The following is a 24,214-nucleotide window of genomic DNA, read 5'->3' on the forward strand; positions in this document are numbered from 1 at the left end:
TAGACTGAATATATCTGCTTGCTGGAGACCATCCGATTTATAGACAGCAGAAAAAAAAAACAAAATAGCTTCCCACGGACATGATTTTGTTGGATAAAGACGAAACATACCAGTGCTGTCAACAACTATATGTCGGGCATTTTGAAAGGCTGTGGAAAGTATGTAATGGAGTAAACAGAGATGCTCAAGTTCCACATACCTCGAGAAGATTGCAAACCTTTTTTTGAAAGTTTGTCCGCCTCCACATTATGCAAGCGCTTGATGTGTGATATAGGAAAACGAGATGGTTTCCAAAGAGCTGCAATTCTGTTCATCCATCCCATGAGAGAGTCGTTTTTGATAGAAAGTTTTCCATTGACGTGCTCTATAATGACTTTTGAGTCACCATAGATATGTATTGAGTCAATCTCCAAAAAGGTGCAGAAGATGAGAAGTCCATGGAGAGCCATTGCCTCAGCTCGGTTGCTCGTTCCCATTCCACCATTCCAGTAGATATAGTACTGCATATCCTTTGCCATGTGTAAATAAACTCCGCAACCACATACGCCTTCTTTTGATGCTCCATCGAAGTGTGCCCAAGGATTGGAGAACTGGATTGTTGCTGATATGTGTTGAGATCTTGTTTGGTGGGGAAAATCTGGAAGAATTGTTGAATAAAATAGCCCCTGGCAAGAATCTAACCCATGATGAAGAAAGTGAAACCAAAGCACAACACTAACAGCTTTAGTGTCAACAAAAGATGGACAAATAAATAGTGACAACTTGGCCCTTGATAGATTTTAAGGCTTTTCACTATGAAGTTGATGATTAAGTATAAAACTGGTGTTAGTCAAGAGTAAGAAAAAGGAGGACAAAAACAAATAGTGACAGCGTAACCCTTGGATGCAGTTTAAGTTTTAACTCGGTTGGTTAATGATAAATTTGTATTTGAAACTATCATATTTCAACCAATCTAGAGAATGCAAGTGAACTTGGGAATTTAGTGGTGGTAATTTTATAGAACCAAATCATCCTCAACCATATCTTACCTTGTCGAATCAATCTTCATTGAGATTGTTGGAATACAAAAATTTAAATAACACGCGGATAATAAAATCCCATTGTTTGAATAATATAGTTACAAGAAGGTATGCATTGAGATTCATTAGTGGGGAGGGACCTTAAAAAGATGGGTGGCATGGGAAAGCAAAGAATCCAGAGGAGATGAGAGCAAAAGTAGTAGTTTACTGACATTTTAATCTCTTTCAGCGATATATTACTTGGTGGCCAGCTTAGCGAAATATTCATTAGAACTGATGACTCGATAAAGATCCAATTGTTTTACTACATACCCATAAGTTGAAACTCTTGCTTATGGGTGGATGAATTTGAAACAGAAACCATCAATTTAACCTTTATTATGTTTTCCTACTTCTAAAATAATATATGCCTAGGATTTGTGCTAGGCAATTATTCATTTGTACACAGGTTTGTCGGGCTAATATGCCTTAAACTTGCAACAATAGTTATATTCAGTAGAATTGATGACTCGATGAAGATCCAACTATTTTACTATATACCCATAAGTTGAAACACTTGCTTATGGGTGGATGAATTTGAAACATAAACTATCAATTTAACCTCTATTATGTTTTCCTGCTTGTAAAATAATATATGCCTAGGATTTGTGCTAGGCTATCATTTATACACAGGTTTGTCAGGATAATATACCCTAAACTGGTAACAATAGTTTTTTTTTTCAGGAGAAAAAGTTGTATATATATTTTATATGTCAAAAATATATGCAGTACATACTGTAGATTGAGAATATAGTCAGACCATGGGTGATTTTCCCGCGAGATAGCAAAAAGACAAAAGAGAAATGAGAACCAGATTCTCTACTAGTATCCTATAGACTGAATATATCTGCTTGCTGGAGACCCATCAGATTTATAGACAGCAGAAAAAAAACAAAATAGCTTCCCACGAACATAATTTTGTTGGATAAAGACGAAACATACCAGTGCTGTCAACAACTATATGCCGGGCATTTTGAAAGGCTGTGGAAAGTATGTAATGGAGTAAACAGAGATGCTTAGGTTCTACATACCTCGAGAGGATTGCAAACCTTTTTTTGAAAGTTTTTCCGCCTCCACATTACGAAAGCGCTTGATGTGTGATATAGGAAAACTAGATGGTTTCCAAAGAGCTGCAATTCTGTTCATCCATCCCATGAGAGAGTCGTTTTTGATAGAAAGTTTTCCAATGACGTGCTCTATAATGACTTTTGAGTCACCATAGATATGTATTGAGTCAATCTCCAAAAAGATGCAGAAGATGAGAAATCCATGGAGAGCCATTGCCTCAGCTCGGTTGTTCGTTCACATTCCACCATTCCAGTAGATATAGTACTGCATATCCTTTGCCATGTGTAAATAAACTCCGCAACCACATACGCCTTCTTTTGATGCTCCATCGAAGTGTGCCCAAGGATTGGAGAACTGGATTGTTGCTGATATGTGTTGAGATCTTGTTTGGTGGGGAAAATCTAGAAGAATTGTTGAATAAAAAGGAATAATTTTGTCATAAATGTGTCCAAAATCTTCCTTTCCATTTTCAAAAATTCTTTTGTTTCTCCACTTCCAGACAAACCAGAAAACTAAAAGAGGGATAGGTCTCCATTCGGTTTTCTGGGAGCTCCACCATTGAAGGGCATCCATTATAGAGGAGTGCGCAATGACAACAAAACCAAAATGTGTTGCCAGCCGATTCCAAAGAATCCGTGTTTTATGACAGTTGAGAAAAATATGGAAATTGTCTTCCGCTTCTGCAAAAAAAATTGAGCATATGGTTGGCCCGTGCCAGTTTCTTTTCTACAAATTAGTCCAAGTAAGATTTCTATCATGAAATGCTAGCCATGCAAATAGTGTGATTTTGAGAGGAACACCAGTTTTCCAAAAGGACTTGGGGAAAATTCTTCGAGAATCATCCATAAAATTTTCCATCATGGAGAGGTATATATCCTTGACTAGTACATTGGACTTTCCTTCCTTAATCTGCAGGACAATGCTGTCATTTTCCTCTGATTTGTAAAAACCCGCGAGTTTCATATCCCATAAAGTCTTATTCCATAAATCAGTTAGAGTATCATCAAGACCCAGCTCTATGGCCGATTTCCAAATAGGAACAAATCCCTGCCATCCATGTAAGACTTGTGACCAATAGAACATGCCTTTCTGATGTAGAGACATGATGATTTGTTAGGGGAAAGGGGAATCTGTCTGTACTCCAAGATAGGATCAAAGCCAATTAATATGTTGTTGCCAGTATGTAATTTCCATATCAGTCTCTTAAGGAAGAATTGAGATACCTTTTTAAAGCTTCTCCATATGGCCGAACCTTGACATGAACCAAGCAATATGTTCTTGTACCAAAAAGAGATGTCTTTGTTCCCGAGATACTTTATTTTCATAGCAGTGCTCCAAAGGTTGTCTCCAAAGACAGCTCTCCACAGTGATTTAAAAAGAAGGGCCATGCCGAAACTGCGAAGATGCATGATGCCCCAACCCCCCATTTTCTTTGGTAGGGTTATGTTTTTTAGATTTGTGAGATGATATTTTCTCTTTTCTTTAACTCCTCCCCAGATGAAGTTGGCCATTAGATTGTTCAATTTTTTTATTATAGCAGAAGGTAAGTAATATAGTTGTGCCCAATAGACTGATAATCTGGTTAGGACATATTGGGAGAGAATCATCCTGCCCGCCAAAGATAAACATCTATATTCCCATCCCAAAACCAACTTATAAAATTTGTTGATGATCCATGACCAGTCGGATATGGTATAAGCCGTGGGCTTTAGGGTGAAACCAAGATATTTCATACCCTCCTTGATAGAAATAGCCTGTATTCTGTACAGCTGAGAAATATATTCCATATCATTCATATACATGTTCCATAATGGAATGAAGATTTTCCTTCATTTATACATAAACCTGTTGCTTTTTGGAAGGAAACTAAAATTTCGTGTAAAATAAGCCAAAACTTTCTACAGAGCATAGCAAAGACTAGGATATCATCCACGAAGAGGTTGTGAGAGAAATAGCATCCCCTGGAAACATAAAGCGGACCAATGCTCCCCATATCCACAGGCTTTTTTAGATGAAGACTTAGAGTATCCATAATTAATATGAATAACAGGGGGGACAAGGAGCAGCCCTATCGAAGACCTCTTTCTGCCGAGAAGAAAGTAGAAGGACTTCCGTTTATAAGTATGGCAAAGTTTACTCCTTCCACACATACCATTATCCATTTTGTACACTAGTCATTTAGCCCGATCTTTATGAGAAGACACCTCAGGTAGCTCCAATCTATGCAGTCGTAAGCTCTCCTGAGATCTATTTTAAGGATGGCCGTTGCTAACTTTTTTGTGTGCATAGAGTGTAGGGAAAGTTGACATTCGAGGTTTATCAATGGTGAGGGGCAGCAGGCTAAGAGACTCCCTCTGTAGAAGCATATCCAGATCGTTGCCCAGTGCGTTTGTGAGGGATTGGATTGGAGATGACCGGGGAGAGATCGAGATCAGTGGCACTTTTACCTTTGAGGATTTATGGGAAACAATCGGGGGGTGGGGAGTGATGGTAGAAGGGGATAGAATATGAGTTACATGACCCGATCGAGTAGGGGAAGAAGAGGATGACGAGAAATTGAGCAAGATTGTGTTTTCCTTCGGGATGGGTGAAGGCGAGATGATGGGGATATCCGGAGATAGTTGGGGAGGATGGGGTTGAGAGGGAAAGACATTGGAAACCGAGTTGAGTAAGTTTCCCATCGAATTGGATCTCGAAAAGATTGTGGAGGAGGATTTATGATTTCTGGGGGATAAGAAAGGGCGGAGGAAAGGCTCCCCTAACCAAAACGGGGAGGAGGAAATATGGAGAGGCCAAGCTGGGGAAATTTTAGTGATTGGGGAGCTTCTGTAATAAAAAAACTTTTCATCATCCTCGGAACCAAACAGTGTGGTCTTGACCTGGTAGTTTTGATACATCCTGTGATCTTTTTGTCTCGTTTTTGCTTTTGTTTGCCGCGAACATTTGTGCTTGAGGTGTCCCGTTTTATGACATAGGGAGCACCTGAAGGGGACTCCCCAGTGATCTAGCCTTTGACAGGTAGACAAAGCTCCCCAGAACAGATCAATGTGCTCCAGAAATCCACCCCTGTAATCTTTTTCTACCAGGATCCAGGCGACCCTTTTATCATTTGCTCCCAGGCACCAAGGATCGACATAGACAAACTTTCCGATAGCATTCCAAATACATGTTAAAGATTCTCTTGTCCACAGTTCAATCGAGAGAGCTGGCAATTTGACCCAAATGTAATTATTGTGAGGGGTATTTCTCGACGGGTCAAAACCTATGTACCATCTATGGAGAGCAAGAAAGCTTCGTCCATACACCCACGGAAGTTTCCAAACGATATAGAGGTCCTTCATTTTCTGAAAATGAAAGCTATACCAGTCTTTCATTAGACGGACAATGGTAGGGGTGTACCCTATGAGCGACCGCCACCTAGCTCCTAGCCATTTCCTAATTTGGACGTCGTTCATTTCGGGGAAATGCCATTTCCCAATTAGTGCGCGGGATTGTAAGCTTTCAATACGGTCCTTCAGCTTGATCCCGTCTAAACATACAGCAGTCGGGGGAGGGGTGATCTTGGCAGGACGCAAGTTGGATTTTCTGCGGGAAGTAGAGGGAGAAACAACATCCTATTCGGAATCTTGTTGAGAGTAACAATAGTTATATTTACTATTTTTATTTGAGAGTAATTATGAATATAATTTGCAGAATTTAGATGAAATTAGTCATGTGAAAAACAATTTAAAAATAAAACTTTCATAAAAAAATTTCCTTGATAAGTGGGGGATCCATCAAATTTAACCCCTGTTTGTACTAAACACAACATGCCCATATCCTTGACTTATTTCAATTTTAATTCTACCTTTAACTTATTTTAATTTTAGTATATAATTTAGGCAAAATATTTGTGTTTATTTAAGTTTTTTAAAATAAAAATATATAGAAGACACAGGAAATAGTTAAGTATAACTTGGTCTAGTATAGAGTTAGGTTAAGTATGTTTCTTTACTATGTACATTTTGTAACTTACAATCCGACGGTCACGATATGTAGTGATCCGACGGTTCATTCTCTCCTCAGTATTACCAACACTTGATTTGTGGCTTAACACCCGATTGGTCCATGATCTCTATTTAAAGAGCATGGAGGGTCATTTGTAGGGTAACCGTCCATGAGAGAAGCTTATGTAAATTTTCATTCTTTTATTAATAAATTGCCTGAAGTGGTCGCGTTGGCTCAGGCCGTGGACTGTTTCCCTCTTTGAGGGTTTTAACCACGTCAAAAATACTAGTGTATTGATCTGTGATCTGTTTTTGAGCGGTGTCCTTTGGTGTTCTGTCTGAGGAACTTACGTTGTAAATTCCTACATGGTATCAGAGCTATTTTAGGGCCGCGTCCGTTGGTGATCCAAATCTAAAGCCGGTAGAACTGCATCCGACTGTCGTTTCCTAGATCTACTGTTTCTGACTACTTTCAGGTCGAGAGGACTGCTCTATTGTGTTAGGAGCATCTGTTCCAATGAGGAACCCCTTTCGTTTCACGCGAAAAGGTTTCCGGTAGCCCTAGCTACGTCATTTTTAAGATTTGGAGGTATACAGTGTTTATTTGCAGTTTACAGTTATTTTCTCTCTGTTTATTTCGGTTTATTTAGCTTTTTTTAATTACCGGATCTATACCTTTCATTTTTGTAATGCTCTTTGCCCTGCGACTCTGTGCGATCTGAGCAAATCAGAAACAGAAAGGAAGGATTTTTCTCATGTGTATGCGCTTTTCCGCTGCGCCTTAGTGTCATCTCGGAAAATCAGAAACATTGAGGAAAATATTTAGTTTTCGGCTAAAGCTAACTTCGAGCCGCAAGGTTCGCTTTTTTTGTATGTCCGTGTTGAGTTTTGTGTTTTTTGTTTTGTAGGGAAAAAGAGCTTTCTCAAACTAAGCACGCAGCCCAAAGCTTCAGCGACTAAAAAAAAAACCCTGCCTCTTTTCCAAAAATTACTAAACTTTTAATTTAGCTCACTTGGTCCAAAGCTACTTTATGAGAGTAGAGGTCTTGAGTTCAAGTCTTCTTTTTGTTGAGCTAATTAGATTAAGTTTGGAAAGGGGGTTGTTTTTTTTATAACATTATCATTCATTTCCGCACATTCCCGCACTTCGTCGGCATCTTCATCAAATTTTCTTCAAAAAGCCATAACTTCTTCATCCGGAAGCCGTTTTCAGAGCCGTTTTTTTTGAACCAGCCTAATTTTTCGAGATCTTTCCATTGGAACACTTAGTTTCAGCATCTATAGCTTTAGTTTTTGTTAAAATGGAAAGTCCATGCCAAGTTATTCTTGACAGCACCAACTACTTCCAATGGTGATCCTACATTGTGGATTTACTTAGAAGTAAAGGTCTCTATAGAATAGCCTCAGGCCAAGAAACCAAACCGAAAGATGAAGATAAGGCAGCTAAATGGGAAAATAGGCAAGATCAAGCACGAGGGTTGATAGGGATGTCTATTTCTCCAGATCTTAGATTTCACATTGCAGAACTTGATACTCCTGAGGAAGCAATGAAACAAATCACTAAAGTTTTTGGAATTAAAAATGAACTTAAAGCCCATCAACTCGAAAATGAGTTGCTTACATTGGACCCCAATAATTTTTCTTGCATTGAAGATTTTTTGTCCAAGTTCAAGACCCTTAGACTTCTCTTGGAAGGTGTTAAGGTTAAGAAAGAAGATAGTAACCTTATATATTTCATTCTTACTAAGTTGGGACCAGCCTATTCTGTGTTTGTTTCCACCTTCCATTCTACAAGAGAAGCCTTTATTTCTCAAAGACAAGCCTACAAGTCCCCTTCTTTTGATTCCTTTTGTGATTCTTTAATAAGAGAACAAGAAAAACTCTTACACCTTGGTCTTCTTAATCTTGGAAACTATTTTAAGAAAGTGTTAGCCGCCCAGCAGTAACCAAATTCAAAGAATCCTAAGAAGTTGTATCCTAAAAGGAATGGTCCTAAACCAAACAAGGGTCCTAAGCAATTTCAGCCTCAAAATGAAAAATCATTTCAACAAAATGATAAGACAAATAAAAACAAAGGGAAGAAGGCTGATAGACATTGCAACTTTTGTAATCGAGATGGCCACTTAAAATCCAAAATGCTTTAAGAAGATGGAAGCCTTGGAAGCAGCAATGAAGAAGCATAACATCCATTTGGAGCACTCTTCAACTTCAACTTCATCTTCAGGAATAGCACTTTCTGCATGTGGTTGTCAAGCATCTCAGTCTAGCTATGCACTAAATGTATCTTCTTCTTCTCATTCTCATGAGTGGCTCATTGATTCTGGAGCTTCTTATCACATGGCCAAAAACAAAGACATGTTTTCTTCTTTAAATGATTGTATCACCAAAAATATATATGTTGGTGATGATAGATCTCTTAGTGTTGTAGGGACTGGAACTGTTCATATAGACAATGGTCAATTTAATGATGTATTATGTGTTCCAACCTTATCCTGCAACCTTCTATCTGTATATCAGATAAGTCATTCAAGTGAAGGTAAAATTGTTGAATTTTCACCTCACGATGTTGTAATTAAGGACCTACGAGATCCTAGACAGATTTTAGCTACTAGCATTGATAATGATTCTACAAGGTTGTATAAGTTTCACAACTTTGGGTCATCAAATCTTCCCTCGGTATTTGTTGCTCATAACGATGAAGTGAGCAAACTTTGGCATGAGCGATTTGGTCACTTAAACTATCGCTCCCTTCAGAATCTATGTAAAGAAAATATGGTGACAGGTCTTCCAATGGTATCTTGCAGAGATGGTGTTTGTTCCGAATGTGTACTTGGAAAACATCACCGGGATAGTTTTGAAAAACGTGCCTCTTGGCACGCCTTAGCCCCTTTACAGCTTGTGCATAGTGATTTATGTGGTCCACTTCCAGTTGTTTCATTCTCTGGCTACAAGTATTTCTTAACTTTCATTGATGATTTCTCCAGACGCACTTGGGTATACTTCTTAAAACTCAAAGAGTGTATTTAACATGTTCTTGGCCTTCAAGGCCTTTGTTGAAAAACAATCTGGACATCAAATTCTTAAGCTAAGATCTAATAATGGCAGAGAATATGTTAACAACAAATTCATCAACTTTTGCACTGAGAATGGAATTCAAATGCAACATACTGTTCCATATACTCCCCAACAAAATGGTGTCGTTGAAAGGAAGAATCGCACCTTAAAGGAAATGGCTAATTGTATGCTTCAATCTAAAGGACTTGGTCTTAATTTTTGGGCAGAAGCAATTAACTATGCAATTTACATAATAAATCACACTCCTACTAAGGTTTTAAATAATATCACTCCAGAAGAAGCATGGAGCTCAACTAAACCAGATGTAAGTCACTTTCGTGTTTTTGGAAGTGAAGCATGGGCCCATATTCCAGATGAGAAACATATAACTTTAGAACCTAGGAGTGAAAAATGTATTTTTGTTGGATATTCTGAAGATGTCAAAGGATATAGACTTATTCCACTTAAGTCCAAAAATGTTATCATTAGAAGAGATGTAAAGTTTGCTGAAAATATATCGGCCTACGAGCCTAGTTCGGCGGATGTGCCACCTCTCCCTATCTCTTCTACTTTTGAAAATATTTCTTCTTCAGATGATGAAAGCGATCATGACAATCCTCCCCCACCTTCTCAGGATCCTCCTTCAGCTCCTCAGCTTCCAAAATAGGTCTATGCTACTCGGGATGCAGCAGGTGATCTTGTCGGTGATCCTACAGATCAGCGATGTACACGTTCTCAATTTGATAGAGACTCTTCTTTACTGGCTCAAGCTTCAGTGAATTATGATCCTGACACCTTTGCAGAAGCTTCAGGCCATCTAGATTGGGAAGCAGCTATGAATGAAGAATATCATTCATTATTGGCAAATGATACATGGGATCTTGTTCCTCTACCAAAGGGACAAAAACTTGTTAGATGCAAATGGGCTTACAGAACTAAGTATGGAGCAGATGGGAAAGTTGATAAACATAAAGCTTGTCTTGTTGCTAAGGGTTTTTCACAAGTTGAAGGCATTGACTGTAATGAAACCTTCTCCCCTGTTGCCAAAATGAACTCTATCTGCCTTGTTCTTTCCCTTGCTGGCTCTTTCAAATGGGAAGTCCATCAAATGGATGTTAATCTGCCTTCTTGCATGGGGACTTGCATGAAGAAATCTATATGGAACAACCTATTGGCTTTATACAAACAGACTCCAGCCTTGTATGTCGGCTTAAGAAATCCCTTTATGGTCTCAAGCAAGCTCCTCGAGCTTGGTATGCCAAAATGGATAACTTTCTTTTAGAAACTGGCTTTTCTAGGTGTCATTCTGATAATACTGTCTACACCAAGAAAGTGGGCAAGTCTCTTATCATTATTGTTCTTTATGTTGATAATCTTATCCTGACTGGTAGTGATCCCAACCTTATAAACCATGTGAAGTCTAGCCTTAAAAGGAAGTTTGAAATGACAGACTTAGGACACTTACATTATTTTCTTGGTCTTCAAGTCTTGCAATCCAAGGAAGGTATTTCCCTTTCCCAGTCCAAGTATGCTTGTGATATTCTACGCCATTTTCACATGGAAGACTGTAAGCCAGCCCCTTCTCCCTTTCAGTCTGGAGTCAAACTTTCAGTCACTTGTACTTCTCCTGAAGTTGATGCTACCTTATACCGTCAACTTGTAGGAAAACTTTTGTATCTTTCCCATACTCGTCCTGACCTTTCCTTTACCGTTGGCCTTGTTGCTCGGTTTATGCAAAACCCACATGAAAGTCATTGGAAATTAGCTAAAAGAATACTTCGTTATGTTCGAGGTACAGTTCAATTTGGGATCCATTACAGTGCCGAAGCATCTCCTCTATTAGTTGGTTTCATTGATTCCGATTGGGCTGGTGACCCTGATGATCGGAAGTTTACTGCAGGTTATGTGTTCACTCTTGGTTCAGGACCTATTACATGGGCTTGCAAGAAACAAGGTGCCATTTCTCTTTCTTCAGCAGAAGCAGAGTATCATGGTGTCGTAGAAGTTAGTAAGGAAGCCTTGTGGCTTCGTCAGATCCTGTCAGAGTTTGGCTTTCAGCAACAACATCTGACTACACTTTGGTGTGATAATCAAAGTGCTATTCAACTATGCAAAGATCCAGTCCAACATCAGCGCAACAAACACATTGAATTGCACATGCACTTCATCGGAAAGCTCATTCACGACCATGTTCTTGAAGTGAAATATTGTTCAACAGATGATCAAGTTGCAGACATCTTTACAAAGGCTCTCACAGAGGCGAAGTTTACTAAACTTCGATTTATGGTTGGAGTTTAGGAAGTTGTCACTAAGGGGGGATATGCTCTAGTGCCTCCTTCCTTCTCCTATTGTGTCATATTTGTAAATCCTTCAATCCTATCCCAAGTTGTTCTTAAGGGGGGATGTTAGGATATTCTGACACATAGGAAATAGTTAAGTATAACTTGGTCTAGTATAGAGTTAGGTTAAGTGTGTTTCTTTACTATGTACATTTTGTAACTTACAATCCGACGGTCACGATATGTAGTGATCTGACGATTCATTCTCTCCTCGGTATTACCGACACTTGATCCATGGCTTAACACCCGATTGGTCCATGATCTCTATTTAAAGAGCATGGAGGGTCATTTGTAGGGTAACTGTCCATGAGAGAAGCTTATGTAAATTTTCATTCTTTTATTAATAAATTGCCTGAAGTGGCCGCGTTGGCTCAGGTCGTGGACTGTTTCCCTCTTTGAGGGTTTTAACCATGTCAAAAATACTAGTGTATTGATCTGTGATCTGTTTGTGAGCGGTGTCCTTTGGTGTTCTGTCTAAGGAACTTACCCTGTAAATTCCTACAGATGTGTGAGAACAAGAACCTTCACACAATGTAATTAATCATATATATAATAAAATGAAAACAATTATAATAAACATATTTTAATAGTATGACACTCTAAAGAATTTACAATTTTTTAATTAATTAGAAGTTCAAACTCAAAATAAAATTATATTAATAAATATTTATAATTGACATGTTATAATAATAAAAAATGACATCCTTTGTAAATTTTACACAAATTATAAATACAACGAGTAAAACCATTAGATAAGTGAATAGTTTAACAACACAGTGTAATTAATAATGAAGCCTAATTTCTACCATATGTTGGGTAAAATTGACAAACAAAAAGTCTGGGAAAAGATTATTTCGTCTATTAATTAAACTTAGTTTCTTCCAAAGCAAAACTAGATGATTCAATTTGCCTATTAACCATTGTTAATTTCACATTGACCAATACAAGTTATAATGTTTTATGTAACTTTTTCTAGAGCATAATTTCTAGCTTCTCACTAATGCGATACTTGTTTTATATGAATTGTTGATTTTACATTCAATACATTTACATATAATCAAAATTTTACCTCTTTCTTTCCAGTGCTTCCTTCCCCTGCTTAGGGGGTACGCTAGTTATCATTATGCATTAATTTTTGACAATGTGCTAGCTACTTTTTTCATGGTGAATTCATCCAAAATAAATGCCCAGGTATGAATCTAATTTCAGTGTCATACTATGTTTTATTTTGGTTATGGGTCATTCTTTTTGTTCTCATTCAACATATACCTCAACATATTTTTTGTTTCTGTCGGGAACCTGAAAACCATGTTTTTCATCTTATAACAGATAGATTGAAACATGTTTTTCATCTTATAACAGATAGATTGAATTTTGGGGCTATGCAGATGTGGTTTTCAGAAAACCCTCCAGACAAAGCTACAATACATGAATGTTGAAAATGTCGATGATTACAAATGGCTAAATTCTTCCTATTGTCTAGTTCCTAGATAGCTTGATTTGTAGCAATGAAAGAATGTTATTTCAAGGGAGATCATCCAACCACTCTGGTAACAACTTTTCCAATTTGAAGTATCGAAATCCAAAATACTTATCTATTCTAAATCATTTTTGCTTTTATTTACCTCAATTTTACGCTAAGTTGGACAATATCCTCTCTTTTTAAATGATGATATTGTGGTACAAAAAACTTTGTTTGCACTTTGGTTTGTCAACCTCCAAGGAAAGTTAAATGGTAGTATCTCAATGCCTATGCTTGGGCATATACGATGAATGTTTTTACTTAAAAGAATGGAAGAAACGTGAGTTATTACAAGTGGCAAAGCACGGTTAGTTTTTATACCAATCTTTGTATCTCATTATCATTATATAAAATGTCTCTTTAAAAACAATAAATAATAATAAAATTCAATTATTCTTCTTTATGAGCTTTCTTAATTGTAGTCATGTATACTGACTTGTGGATCTATTGCATTTTTCAAAACAAGGACATTGGTTTGTCAACCTCCAAGGAAAGTTAAATGGTAGTATCTCAATGCTTATGCTTGGGCATATACGATGAATGTTTTTTACTTAAAAGAATGGAAGAAACGTGAGTTATTACAAGTGGCAAAGCACAGTTAGTTTTTATACCAATCTTTGTATCTCATTATCATTATATAAAATGTCTCTTTAAAAACAATAAATAATAATAAAATTCAATTATTCTTCTTTATGAGCTTTCTTAATTGTAGTCATGTATACTGACTTGTGGATCTATTGCATTTTTCAAAACAAGGACATGGTATTGTTGATTTGTGGATCTATTGCATGTCTCAGAATGAAGACAGGGAGGATAGGGTATTGTGGAAGCTTGGAACATTGCCTCCCAATTTGATTACATTTTACAACTTGACCTTCCTCTGAATAGCTCCTAGCATGTATTCGGCCAAGGATACACAACCCAAGTGTGGAGTTTTTGGATATTGAAAATTCAATTGTTCGTCACAATAATGGGAACATGAAGCCTACCTTGGTTTGAAATAGCAATGAGAAAATACAGGTCTTATTGGACAAATTATGTAAAATTTGATCATCTATATCTATAACAATGCAATATCAATTAATTAATTAGTTGTTTATTTCCATCCCAATACCTGTTGCAGGAAGTAAATTTATATTCCTATTCATTGTGGTTTGTTATATATTTCTATTCATTTATTTGTCCATTGAGTTTAGGAGATATGTATCTATTCATTTTTCCATGGAGTTTAGGATGGATCAAGTGATGGCAAAAACAAAACTTTTTTTTTTAATTGTAAAAGGAAAACACAATATGTAAAGTTCCTAGACATAGTTGCCAATATTTTCATAAATAAATTGAGATTCTATGATTTTTCTTGGATTGATGAGAGTTCCTCCTTTTTATCAAATGATTGCTTAAAAGAGGAAATTTTATTTAGAGTTGCCAACATTTTGAGAAATAAATTAAGATTCTATGATTCTTCTCAAACTGATGAGAGTTCCACCTTTTAAAGTTGTAGAATTTTTTTCACAATATCATTCATAATATGTCTATTGGCAAAATTTTTCAATTTTTCTTGCAATTGTATGTTTTATAAAAGTATCTAATATGCTAATAAATCCCAACATTTAATTGACCCATTGAAATTCATAGGACCATCCATGCACCAATGACATTTCATTTTCACTACTAAATCTCAAATATATGTTTATTGGCAAAATTTCCTAGTTTTTCTTTCAATTATAGATTCTATAAAAAGTATCCAATATGCATGTTGGTTGGCACATATTCCTATTCACTTGTTCCTGGCATACTTCGGTATATTTTGAGAAATATAGTTGATGGTGACCTTGATTAGGATACAACATCTTTATAGGGAAAGAACTTTTGTAAATGCACCACATTGTTTAGTGAAAAAAACATTTGATTCTTTCACTACTTAAATACAAATGCATACGTTTTTGTTTCATTTGAGGGATTTTTTAAAAGGACTTGGCCTGTGTAGATTTCTAACCTTCCACTCATATTGAACAAATATTTTCAAATTTTTAATATCGTTATGCAAGCTTTACACATTCTAATTAAAATTTCAGTTTACCTTGTAAAGGTTTGAAGTGTTTGAATATCATCACAAAATTGGGGCTCTCATTTACATATATATATATATATATATATATATATATATATATATATGGATTAAAAGTTTAATGATATGTTTTGATAAATGATAAAACTATATTTTTTTAATACAAATATTGGATAGTTCACACATTAACAAGTAATATTGCCTTTAGTTGAATTGTAAGTTGATGGAACGTCAATATCATAAATAATATATAAATGGTAAAAGTATATCTTTTTCATGTAAATATTGGATAGTTCACAAATTAACAAGTAATATTGGTTTTGGTTGATATGTCTAAACAATGTTGTTCTCTATTTTGTTCTTTCTTTTTTAATAATTGTCTTCTTTTTCTTTTTCTTTTGTTATTTATTTCATTTTTGTCTTGTATTCACATTTATATTTTATTTCAATGTTTCTTTGTTGATTTGAAAGAGGAAGCCACAAATGTAAATGAATTTATAATAATATATTTTTGGATTTACAATTTGTGTTTTATTAATCAAACGTTTTTTGAATATTTTTGTCTCTAATATTTGTATATCTGGACTCTTATACACCAATTTAAATTCATAATCTATGTATAGGTTTGAGGATTCCTCTCACGTCTTCCTTATCGTTCTTATGCTTCACCCCTTCTAACAAAAGTAGATTACAGCCATAATAGACATTTTGTGGCCTCAACCTGCCCATCGGGAAACTAGGTTTGTTTTCCATCGGAATGCATTATATGCCATCCAAAATTTGAAGTTCTTAAGTCTGTCAAACTTAGCTTTATAGGCCTAAATGTCTAGAACTGAGTTCACTATTAACCTACTAATAGCAGTGCTACTTAAAGACATATACAACATCAAAATTTAACAACAGTCACAAAAACAAAACAAAAAACATCTAGAGCTAGTCCTTTGAGGACTCCATTGGAGTTGGTTCCTTTGCACTGGAACCCAGAATATCTGACTGAGGCGGGCACCTGATGTGCCGTTCAATACGACCCAACTGAAAATTTTGTTGCTGAATTTGAAATTGGACAAGTTGGAATTCCTTTTGGATTTCTTGAAATCTTGGATCAGTTTTAATGAAACTTGTGTTCATAATTTCTCTAGCCACTATATTCCTCATCATCCAATAGAAAGGAATTTATTTTTTATACCATGTAATTTTGTTGCGGGTATTGTCGGGATGCAGAACCAACATCCTCCATTCTTCCTCCTGTATCTTCTGCTCGGCTCATTGGTTGAGGTCCGCCTCCCAACCTGCAATCATCTGTCTCACCTGGGCAGGGTTGCCTGTGACATAAGCTTGAGTCGCAGCACTGATATGTCGAGCTTGTGATTTCTGGCTAGTTTGCCTTGGCAGTTGCAAGGAGGAAGCTCATCTTCCCTCCCTAGGTGTTGCATTTCGGAGACGTCTGCACCCTCTTGTATTATTTTGTTTTTTCATTGCGGTTGACCAAGCCATATTCACCAAACTCACACTAAACAACAGAACAATATTTGATCCAAACTGTCAGTCGACCAGATGCCCACAACTCGCAGAATAGGCGGGCTTTCAACCTATTAACACCTGGTGCATTAACAAAGAACAAAAAGAGGGGACATATAAAATTAGGTTTATTTCTAATAAAAATACAACAGAACTGGGCGTCCCCCTTCCATTGGTACCCTTCTCCATCTGCTAGCACCTTGTGCCCTAGCACCACATTGAAACAATACAAACCATGGTGAGTCGATCTCTTTCCGAGGAAGGGATTGTCTGCACGCTCCTCGGGCCATTTCCCACATTGAAATTCAGAGTAACAGTGAACCAAAACTGACATCCTACAGGTCCTAATTGTAACCCAATTCGACCAAACATAGAAACAATCATGTCAACCATGACAGATACCCTTCTCGCAAAGAGAGAAGGTCCGTACTATGCCATACATTCCTATGTGAAGTAATAAATACTATACAGGACTAAAACCGGTTTAAAAACAACGGATTCAACCATATTCCCATCTAACGAACAGACCATATCGAATCTCAAAGTCACCCATTCATGGGAGGGAACTAAGATTGTATGAAATAATGTCACATTTTAGGTATGTCTCTGGAAAGGGTCAAAGGGAAGAGACAGCACATACTCTATAACCATTTCCATGAAGCCTGCGTCGAGACCCTTCCACAATTGAGGCCTGTCATCCAAACTTGTCGTAGGAAAGGAGCTCGATCAGTGATCCTCAGCTCCCAGAACTGCAATGCACCACAACCAAATTGCATGCAAAGAACTGGCGATATCCTCCACCACCTGGTTGTTTAATTCTCAGCACGACTTTCCACCCAACTTGCTCTCTCCCATGCCTGCTCGCATCACCTCATATATGTCATACATGTCGCACACCTGCCACGACCACCCTCCCACATTAATAACCATCAAATCATTCATGGCTTGGGTCCCAAGTGGACAATTCTCTTGCATGCACCCCGATCAGGGGATCACCAAAATTATGTTAATCAACATAGTACTTTAGAATATTGTTACCTATCTTTGTTCCTCTCATGCTTTCTATTATTGGTATGTGAGACCAATATCTAATCATTCCCTTGAATGGAGTTACCATGTTTTGACTTTTTAATTAGTCAAGGATTTTGAGTTGTTAGAATTTTGTTTTAATTGATGGCAAAGAATGGAAAAGGATGGAAAAGGTGTCAAAGGTTTTAATGATGATGACACTAGCGATCAGGATATAGGTATAAGGAGAAGAATGAAAAATAATAGGAAAGGTGAGAAGGTACAGTGACTTCTAAGCCATTTTTAGAGTAGAAGATCACTTAAATAGTAGGTGGAACCCACTTGGATGGAAAGATCCTTCCAATGATATGTGGAAGTCGGAAAATGGCCTCCTGGATCAGAAGATATGGGCAATGTAAGGCAAGACCGAAAAAAGTAAGTTTGTAGAGCTATTATTGGTAGTGATGTAGAGTAGGTCTATTTTGGTGCATTACCAATTTGGCGGAAGGACGGCGGAGCATGACCATTAAAAGACAAGCATGTATGTGGGTGGATTTGTCGCCATGCGCCCCCATCCAGATATCGTCAGTCATGTGCAGGCTCGAGCGATTTTGAGCATTAATGTGCAGGGGGGTGTGCAATGGCCGATTTTCCCAATCTTTTGATCACAAGATTGACGATGGAGGATGATTGTACCCACTCGCCCTTTATGCCACAAACCACTTGAGGGGGGTTCGAAAACCACTAGTTGATTTTGTATGGTTGTGATTGTGATCACGATGTGACTATGACATGTGATCACAGAAGTGGAACCATAAGAAAATGGGTGACTAACTAACAGGCGATAGGGGTCCAACGAGGAGAGGGCACGTGGCAGCATTTGGTTGATTGATGATGACGTCAGCATGACGCACAACGTGACACGTGGAAGTCATTTTTGGACTTTTCAAGTGGCTAAGTGGACCATTTCGCGGTGACATGTGGACCAATCTAAAGACACTACGTGGCAAGGATGGCACAAGCATGACATCATCCCATAAGCTTAATCCTGGAAGACTTTGAACGGAACCTGTGGGATGATTGGGCATTGGGAGTATGTGGCAGTTGTTAGAGACAACTCAATGCAGTTGCATTTGATTGGTGTGCAGGTGTACCGGGCGAACCCTTCAGGACAACTCATCTTGATCCCTTGACCCTGAAAGGTTTTAAGAGTGTGAAAATAAGAACGGCGGGATGATAGGCACCAGGACAAATTGGCATGTACAGTTAAGTAGCGACGACAGGCACCAGGACACATTGGCATGTACAGTTAAGTAGCGACGACTAATGGGAGAAGTGGAAAGGTGGCCCCTTGCAACACATAATCCTACAAGGTAGACTCCGAAAGGAAATTGAAGGCACAATAGAGGAGTGTCGGGATAAAGGAGTCGGCGGCCGAACTTTAGTGCCAAGACATGGTTCGGTGCAGCAAAAAGATAGAGGACACAGAGGTAGTGTGCCAATAAAATAAAGTTTGTGAAATTCCTACAATATTGATTCACCCCCCTCTCTCAATATTGTCCTAGTTTATAACAATTGGTATTAGAGAAAAGTTGCTTCAAATCAGTTTAATAGCTAGAAGAAAGATTGAGGACCATGGAAAACTAGGAAGGAGGAGTTACTAATGGGGCACCTATGTTCAATGGAACAAACCATGTATTTTGGAAAGTAAGGATGAAGAGCTATATTCAATCACTTGGAGCTTATGTATGCGATGGTGTAGAAGAAGAATATCAAAAGGCTCTAGCAGTGATTACTAGAAATCATAAGATTGAGTTCACATGCAATGCTAAAGCCATGAATGCCTTGCTTGTTGGCCTACCTGAATCAGAACTTGTAAAAGTAATGGACTACACATCTGCTAAATCTATATGGGATAAGATGAGTAGCTGCTATGAAGGTGATAGTAAGCTAAAACAAGCTAAACTTCAAGGATTTAGAATGAAATTCGAGTCTTTGAAGATGCATGACAATGAAGATATTGCAAAGTACTTCTTAAGAGTTGATGAGGTTATGAACAACATAGGAGGCCTTGATGAGAAATTAGAAGAATATGTAGTAGTTCAAAAGTTGTTGAGATCTCTTCCTGAGAGATTTAATCCCAAGGTTTCAACCATTGAAGAAATGACTAATTTGAACACTTTCACTTTGGATTAGCTAACGCACACTTACTGCTTATGAGATGAGAATTTCCAATGGCAATCCTATAACAAAGAATTCATCCTTTAAAGAAGACAAGAAGCCCAAGGAAGAGCTTGATGATTCATGTTGTGAATCAAATGAAGAAGAAGCCAAGTTTGTGAGGAAACTCAAGAGAGGCTCAGGAAAATATAAAGGTAAGTTACCTTTTAAGTGCTTTAATTGTGGCAAAGTTTGTCACTATGCTTCAAAATGTCCTAAAAAAGGACTATGATCCTAGAGAAAAATTTAGGAAAATACAAAAGGATAGGAAGAAGGCTAAGATGAGGAGTCTCTATATCCAAGAAGCCAACTTATCTGAAAGTGAAGTCAGTGAATCCTCAAATGAGGACAAAGATAATGAAAGTCCAAAAGAATTCATGCTTATGGCCATAGACAAACTGAAAGTGGAAGTTATTAATTATGATGAAGAAGACACTGAAGTGGATTTAGAACGAGCGTTGGTAAGTGTTCTTGAAGAGATTTACTTATGTTATTTGATAGCTTGCAGTACCTGTAATGTGCATTGATTTACTAATTGTTGTTTGGTGATAAATGTATCCATGATGCATATAGTTTGGTACCTTAATTAGCGCTCCATTGTTTCTTCCATTCCACCTCTCCAGTCTTCCATACTTCTGTCAGAACATTGTTGCTTAGGATTACGCCTTGTTTCCAACCCTATGCATCGGATTCCCTCCTCTCTTTCCTCCTCTTCATTTTACTACAAATCCAATATTAAGTTGCCTATTGTTGTGTCGGCCACCAAACCAGACATTTCTCGTTGAGATTGGCCCGATTTAATCCCTATGCATTTAGATACTTGTATTGTCTTGCACTCACCTTGATGAAATACTATTGAACCAAGACCCCTTCGTTATCTTTTCAAAGTACGTGACAATTGGAGTGCAGTATAAATCCCTACTCATAATATCCAAAAGCACTCCTCTCTTTAAGATGTCCTAGGCATTGGTCTATAATCAACCCAGAGGTTGTCTCTAGGAAGCTTTCTATATCTCCTGAAGCACTTGTGCTACATGTGCTAGAAAAAGTGACAACATATTTCTGTCGTCGTTTCCAAGGAACGAATCAGAATATTTTTCCCTGGGTACGACAATTTTTACATTCCCCATATCAAGTGAGCAAGGGAAGCGTGGGTTGAATATCTCTCACCTTGGCAACTCCATTGTCTGAATTTCATTATAAACATCCTGGCGACTCCACTGTCTATATATTTATTTGATCATCTTGGATTTCAAGAGGCCTCATACTCGCTTTGATGCTAAACAGCTAAAAATTTTCCCTACTTTGAACTTGAGATCACTCACCTAAAGGGGTTTTCAAAATGGCCATTCCTGCATTCTTCGCTAACTAATTTTCCCCACTAGATTTTTCTTCTATTGTTGGTTATCCCAAACATGTCCCTTCATTTCATGAATGGAATACCTATTTGCCTAGATTAAGTGGAAACACAGATAGAAGGTCGGACCAACACCTTAAGAATTTTCATGAATGCACAAAACAACAGGGCATTGTTTTTGAAGATGCCCAAATGAAATTGTTCATGTACTCTTTAGAAGAATATGTTAGATTTTGGTACAGAACAATACCTCGTGGCATAATATCTCCCTTAAAAAGCTTTCATATAACATTCAATCATTATTGCAAAAGATTATATCCACTGAATGCTCTGTTTGAAGATTGTTGCGTACATTTTAATGTTGAAAATATTCCTGAGGTTAATGACCCTAATGAAGATGTTTGTGAGACTACATTCCAAGAAGATATCTACTCACATCAAGAAGAATTGCCCAGTGATCAAGAAAGAAAAGAAGGAAACACCATCGAGCTACAAATAAACCCTCAGAGATCTTATTCAGCCGAATTTAATGACTCTCCTTCCTATGATGAGTATGAATCCGATGGGAAGTCGAGTGATGCAGAACTGCAAGAATCCCAATCATGGGAAGATGCCCAGAAAGAAGAGGCTCTAGTTTATGAGTCACATCCTTCACCTGGAGAACAAGTTAAAGAACCCCCTCCGATTTGTGATTCATATGATTCTCAGGAGCATGAGATGGTCGTGGATTGTCAAAGGGATCTACTTACAAACAAGTGGAGAGAGGGCTTTCAGAGACAAATTTTTCAAGAAGAGCCAAAAGTTGAAGAGCTAAGCAAAGTCTGTGGCTACCTGTTGCAGAAAGTTTCCTCCCTGAAAACTGTTCAAGAAAGGGAGACAACTACAAATTTTTCTCATCAGTTCCATGATCCAGTAGCTGACTACATGGTATCTTTCTTTGGCCTACAACAATATACATCTATTCCAACGTATGTGTCAAACCTTTGGTCTGAAGCTCTTATAGGGTGTATGCACATGTTAACCACTGATTTTCAAGAACATAGCCCCATTAGAATGTTCATGGAGGAGATTAAAAGAGTTGAGCATCAACTACTGAAATTGGGGCACATATCAAAAATTTTGTCCAAAGCTTTTATGTGGTACATGCCTATTTTAATTGTTGAATTCCTAGAGAACGATGGCATAAGTTCCAGTGCCCTGATGTTGAGATGGTATCATTGGAAGGTTGACTTCACTTGGGTGAACTGAGCCTTGTACTTAAGTAGGAGTTGTACATAAATAAGCTCACTAGCTGAGCATTTAATTTCCAGTTGTTAGAATTTATTTTTCTGCATTTTAGTTTGATGAGGAAATGACTCCCTATGAAAAATGTTCCATGGAGATTTTTTGGTTATATAAGTCTCTTATATTTTTAACTCCATTCCTAGGGGTGAAGGCTATTGGTCTGCAGGTTCTCAGCACCTTGCCAGCAATGAACTGTCCCCAATTGGAGCCAATGTTGTCACCTACTGCAAAATGTGTTTTCAGCTGCCCAAAGTGTGCAAAAGAGTAGAGATGTTTGCAGTCATATTCCAATCAACAGAAGCACTCAAAGCTAAATCGTACCCTCTCAATTGGATAGTTCTCGGAATAAGATTTCCAACAGTATGTGGAAGTCCAAATATGGACTTCTGGATGAGAAGATATGATCCGTTGAAGTTAAGGGGTTTTGTTCCCTTTGAAAGGAAAGAAAGAAGAGCATATCGGAGGTCCAGGAGACATCGACAATCGCAATATCAGAGGTCTCACAAATCAGAGGTACCGACACAGTGGTGATCGCAATATCAGAGGTCATAGCATATCGACGCATCAAATATCAGAGCTTTGATATATCGGAGGTCCAACAGCGGAGCAAAGCCAATCAGCGATCAACGATTGTCGATATCACAAATCAACAATCGAAGGTTCCAAAGCACATCGCAACATCAAATCAATATCGTCGATCAGCGACCAGTGATCATTCATATCAGCAAATCGATGCGTTAGCGAGGTGACAACTCTAAAATGTTACAATATTGTGAGTTGTGATATGTTAGTGTTAAAGCGTCGGGGAGGGCCAATTATGACTAACAAAGAAATTCAACGCAAAACCAAGGGAAGATGACCTTTTCTCTCTCCTCTAGAGGGCCACATGGTGGAATACCATTGGTCCCGATAAATCCATGTGGCATCTGATGTCATCATGACATGGTTGTATGTAAGACACGTCGCTGGAAGGTTCAACTTTTTGAGGGTTCATAAGGGGCAAAAACAAGGTGAAACATGTCACCATTCACAAGGCGCTACATGGCATTGATTACATCGCAGTCAAAGGTCACTAATTAACATTTTGTAACACTGGAAAAATAAAAACCTATGATTGAAGACTTCTGATTAGGGGGCTTCGATAGTGGAGCTAGCCCCACAGTCACAAAGGGAACGAGGGACCAAGGGTGGAGCCAGAGGCCGAGTACCAAATGCCTATCACAATCTAAGATTGCAAACATGTAGCGGCTCCAATGTAAAAGCCCTGACTGGAAACCTCTGATGTAGAGGAGCTCCGATATAGGGTGTGTGGTTGCTAGAGCAACGCAAAGGAATTGGACATTAATCTATTTACAAAGGAAAAAGGCCCCCTTGATAGGAGAAAAAGACCCTAGCGCCTTAGGACTATGCATCGAGTCATAGCCACAGTCATATGATGAAGAAATAAAAGGGGGCTAAAACAAAGGGGGCTAAAGATCCCGAAACTTGCCTATTTTGTAAGGTTTCTAAATATAATGTTCCAATAATGAGAACCTCTGATATAAGCATTACGACAGTGTTACTAGGAATTTCATGGCTATGATAGTGTTATATAGGAAGTATAGAGGGATGGATGAGTCAAAAGCTACGGTTCACGAGCAACACAGAGACCACCATTATTAATCGCTCCTAGCTCTAGAAAGTGGGAAGTTCATTGAATTCACATGGTTAAAGAGGAGAGTGACAGGCGGAC

At 37.8% G+C, this 24,214-nt stretch overlaps 1 long non-coding RNA gene across 1 annotated transcript; it reads left to right on the forward strand.

The window, feature by feature from the left end:
* Positions 1–13,281: 13,281 nt before the first annotated feature.
* Positions 13,282–14,015, forward strand: LOC149176005 (uncharacterized). Its single transcript, XR_016258609.1, has 2 exons — positions 13,282–13,334; positions 13,784–14,015. It is a non-coding gene; the product is annotated as an uncharacterized LOC149176005 (long non-coding RNA).
* Positions 14,016–24,214: the final 10,199 nt, after the last annotated feature.

The sequence above is a fragment of the Pinus tabuliformis genome, chromosome 4_1, assembly GCF_031772625.1.
Source record: "Pinus tabuliformis cultivar Carrire ecotype Pingquan chromosome 4_1, CPIR1, whole genome shotgun sequence".
Lineage (NCBI taxonomy): Eukaryota > Viridiplantae > Streptophyta > Pinopsida > Pinales > Pinaceae > Pinus > Pinus tabuliformis.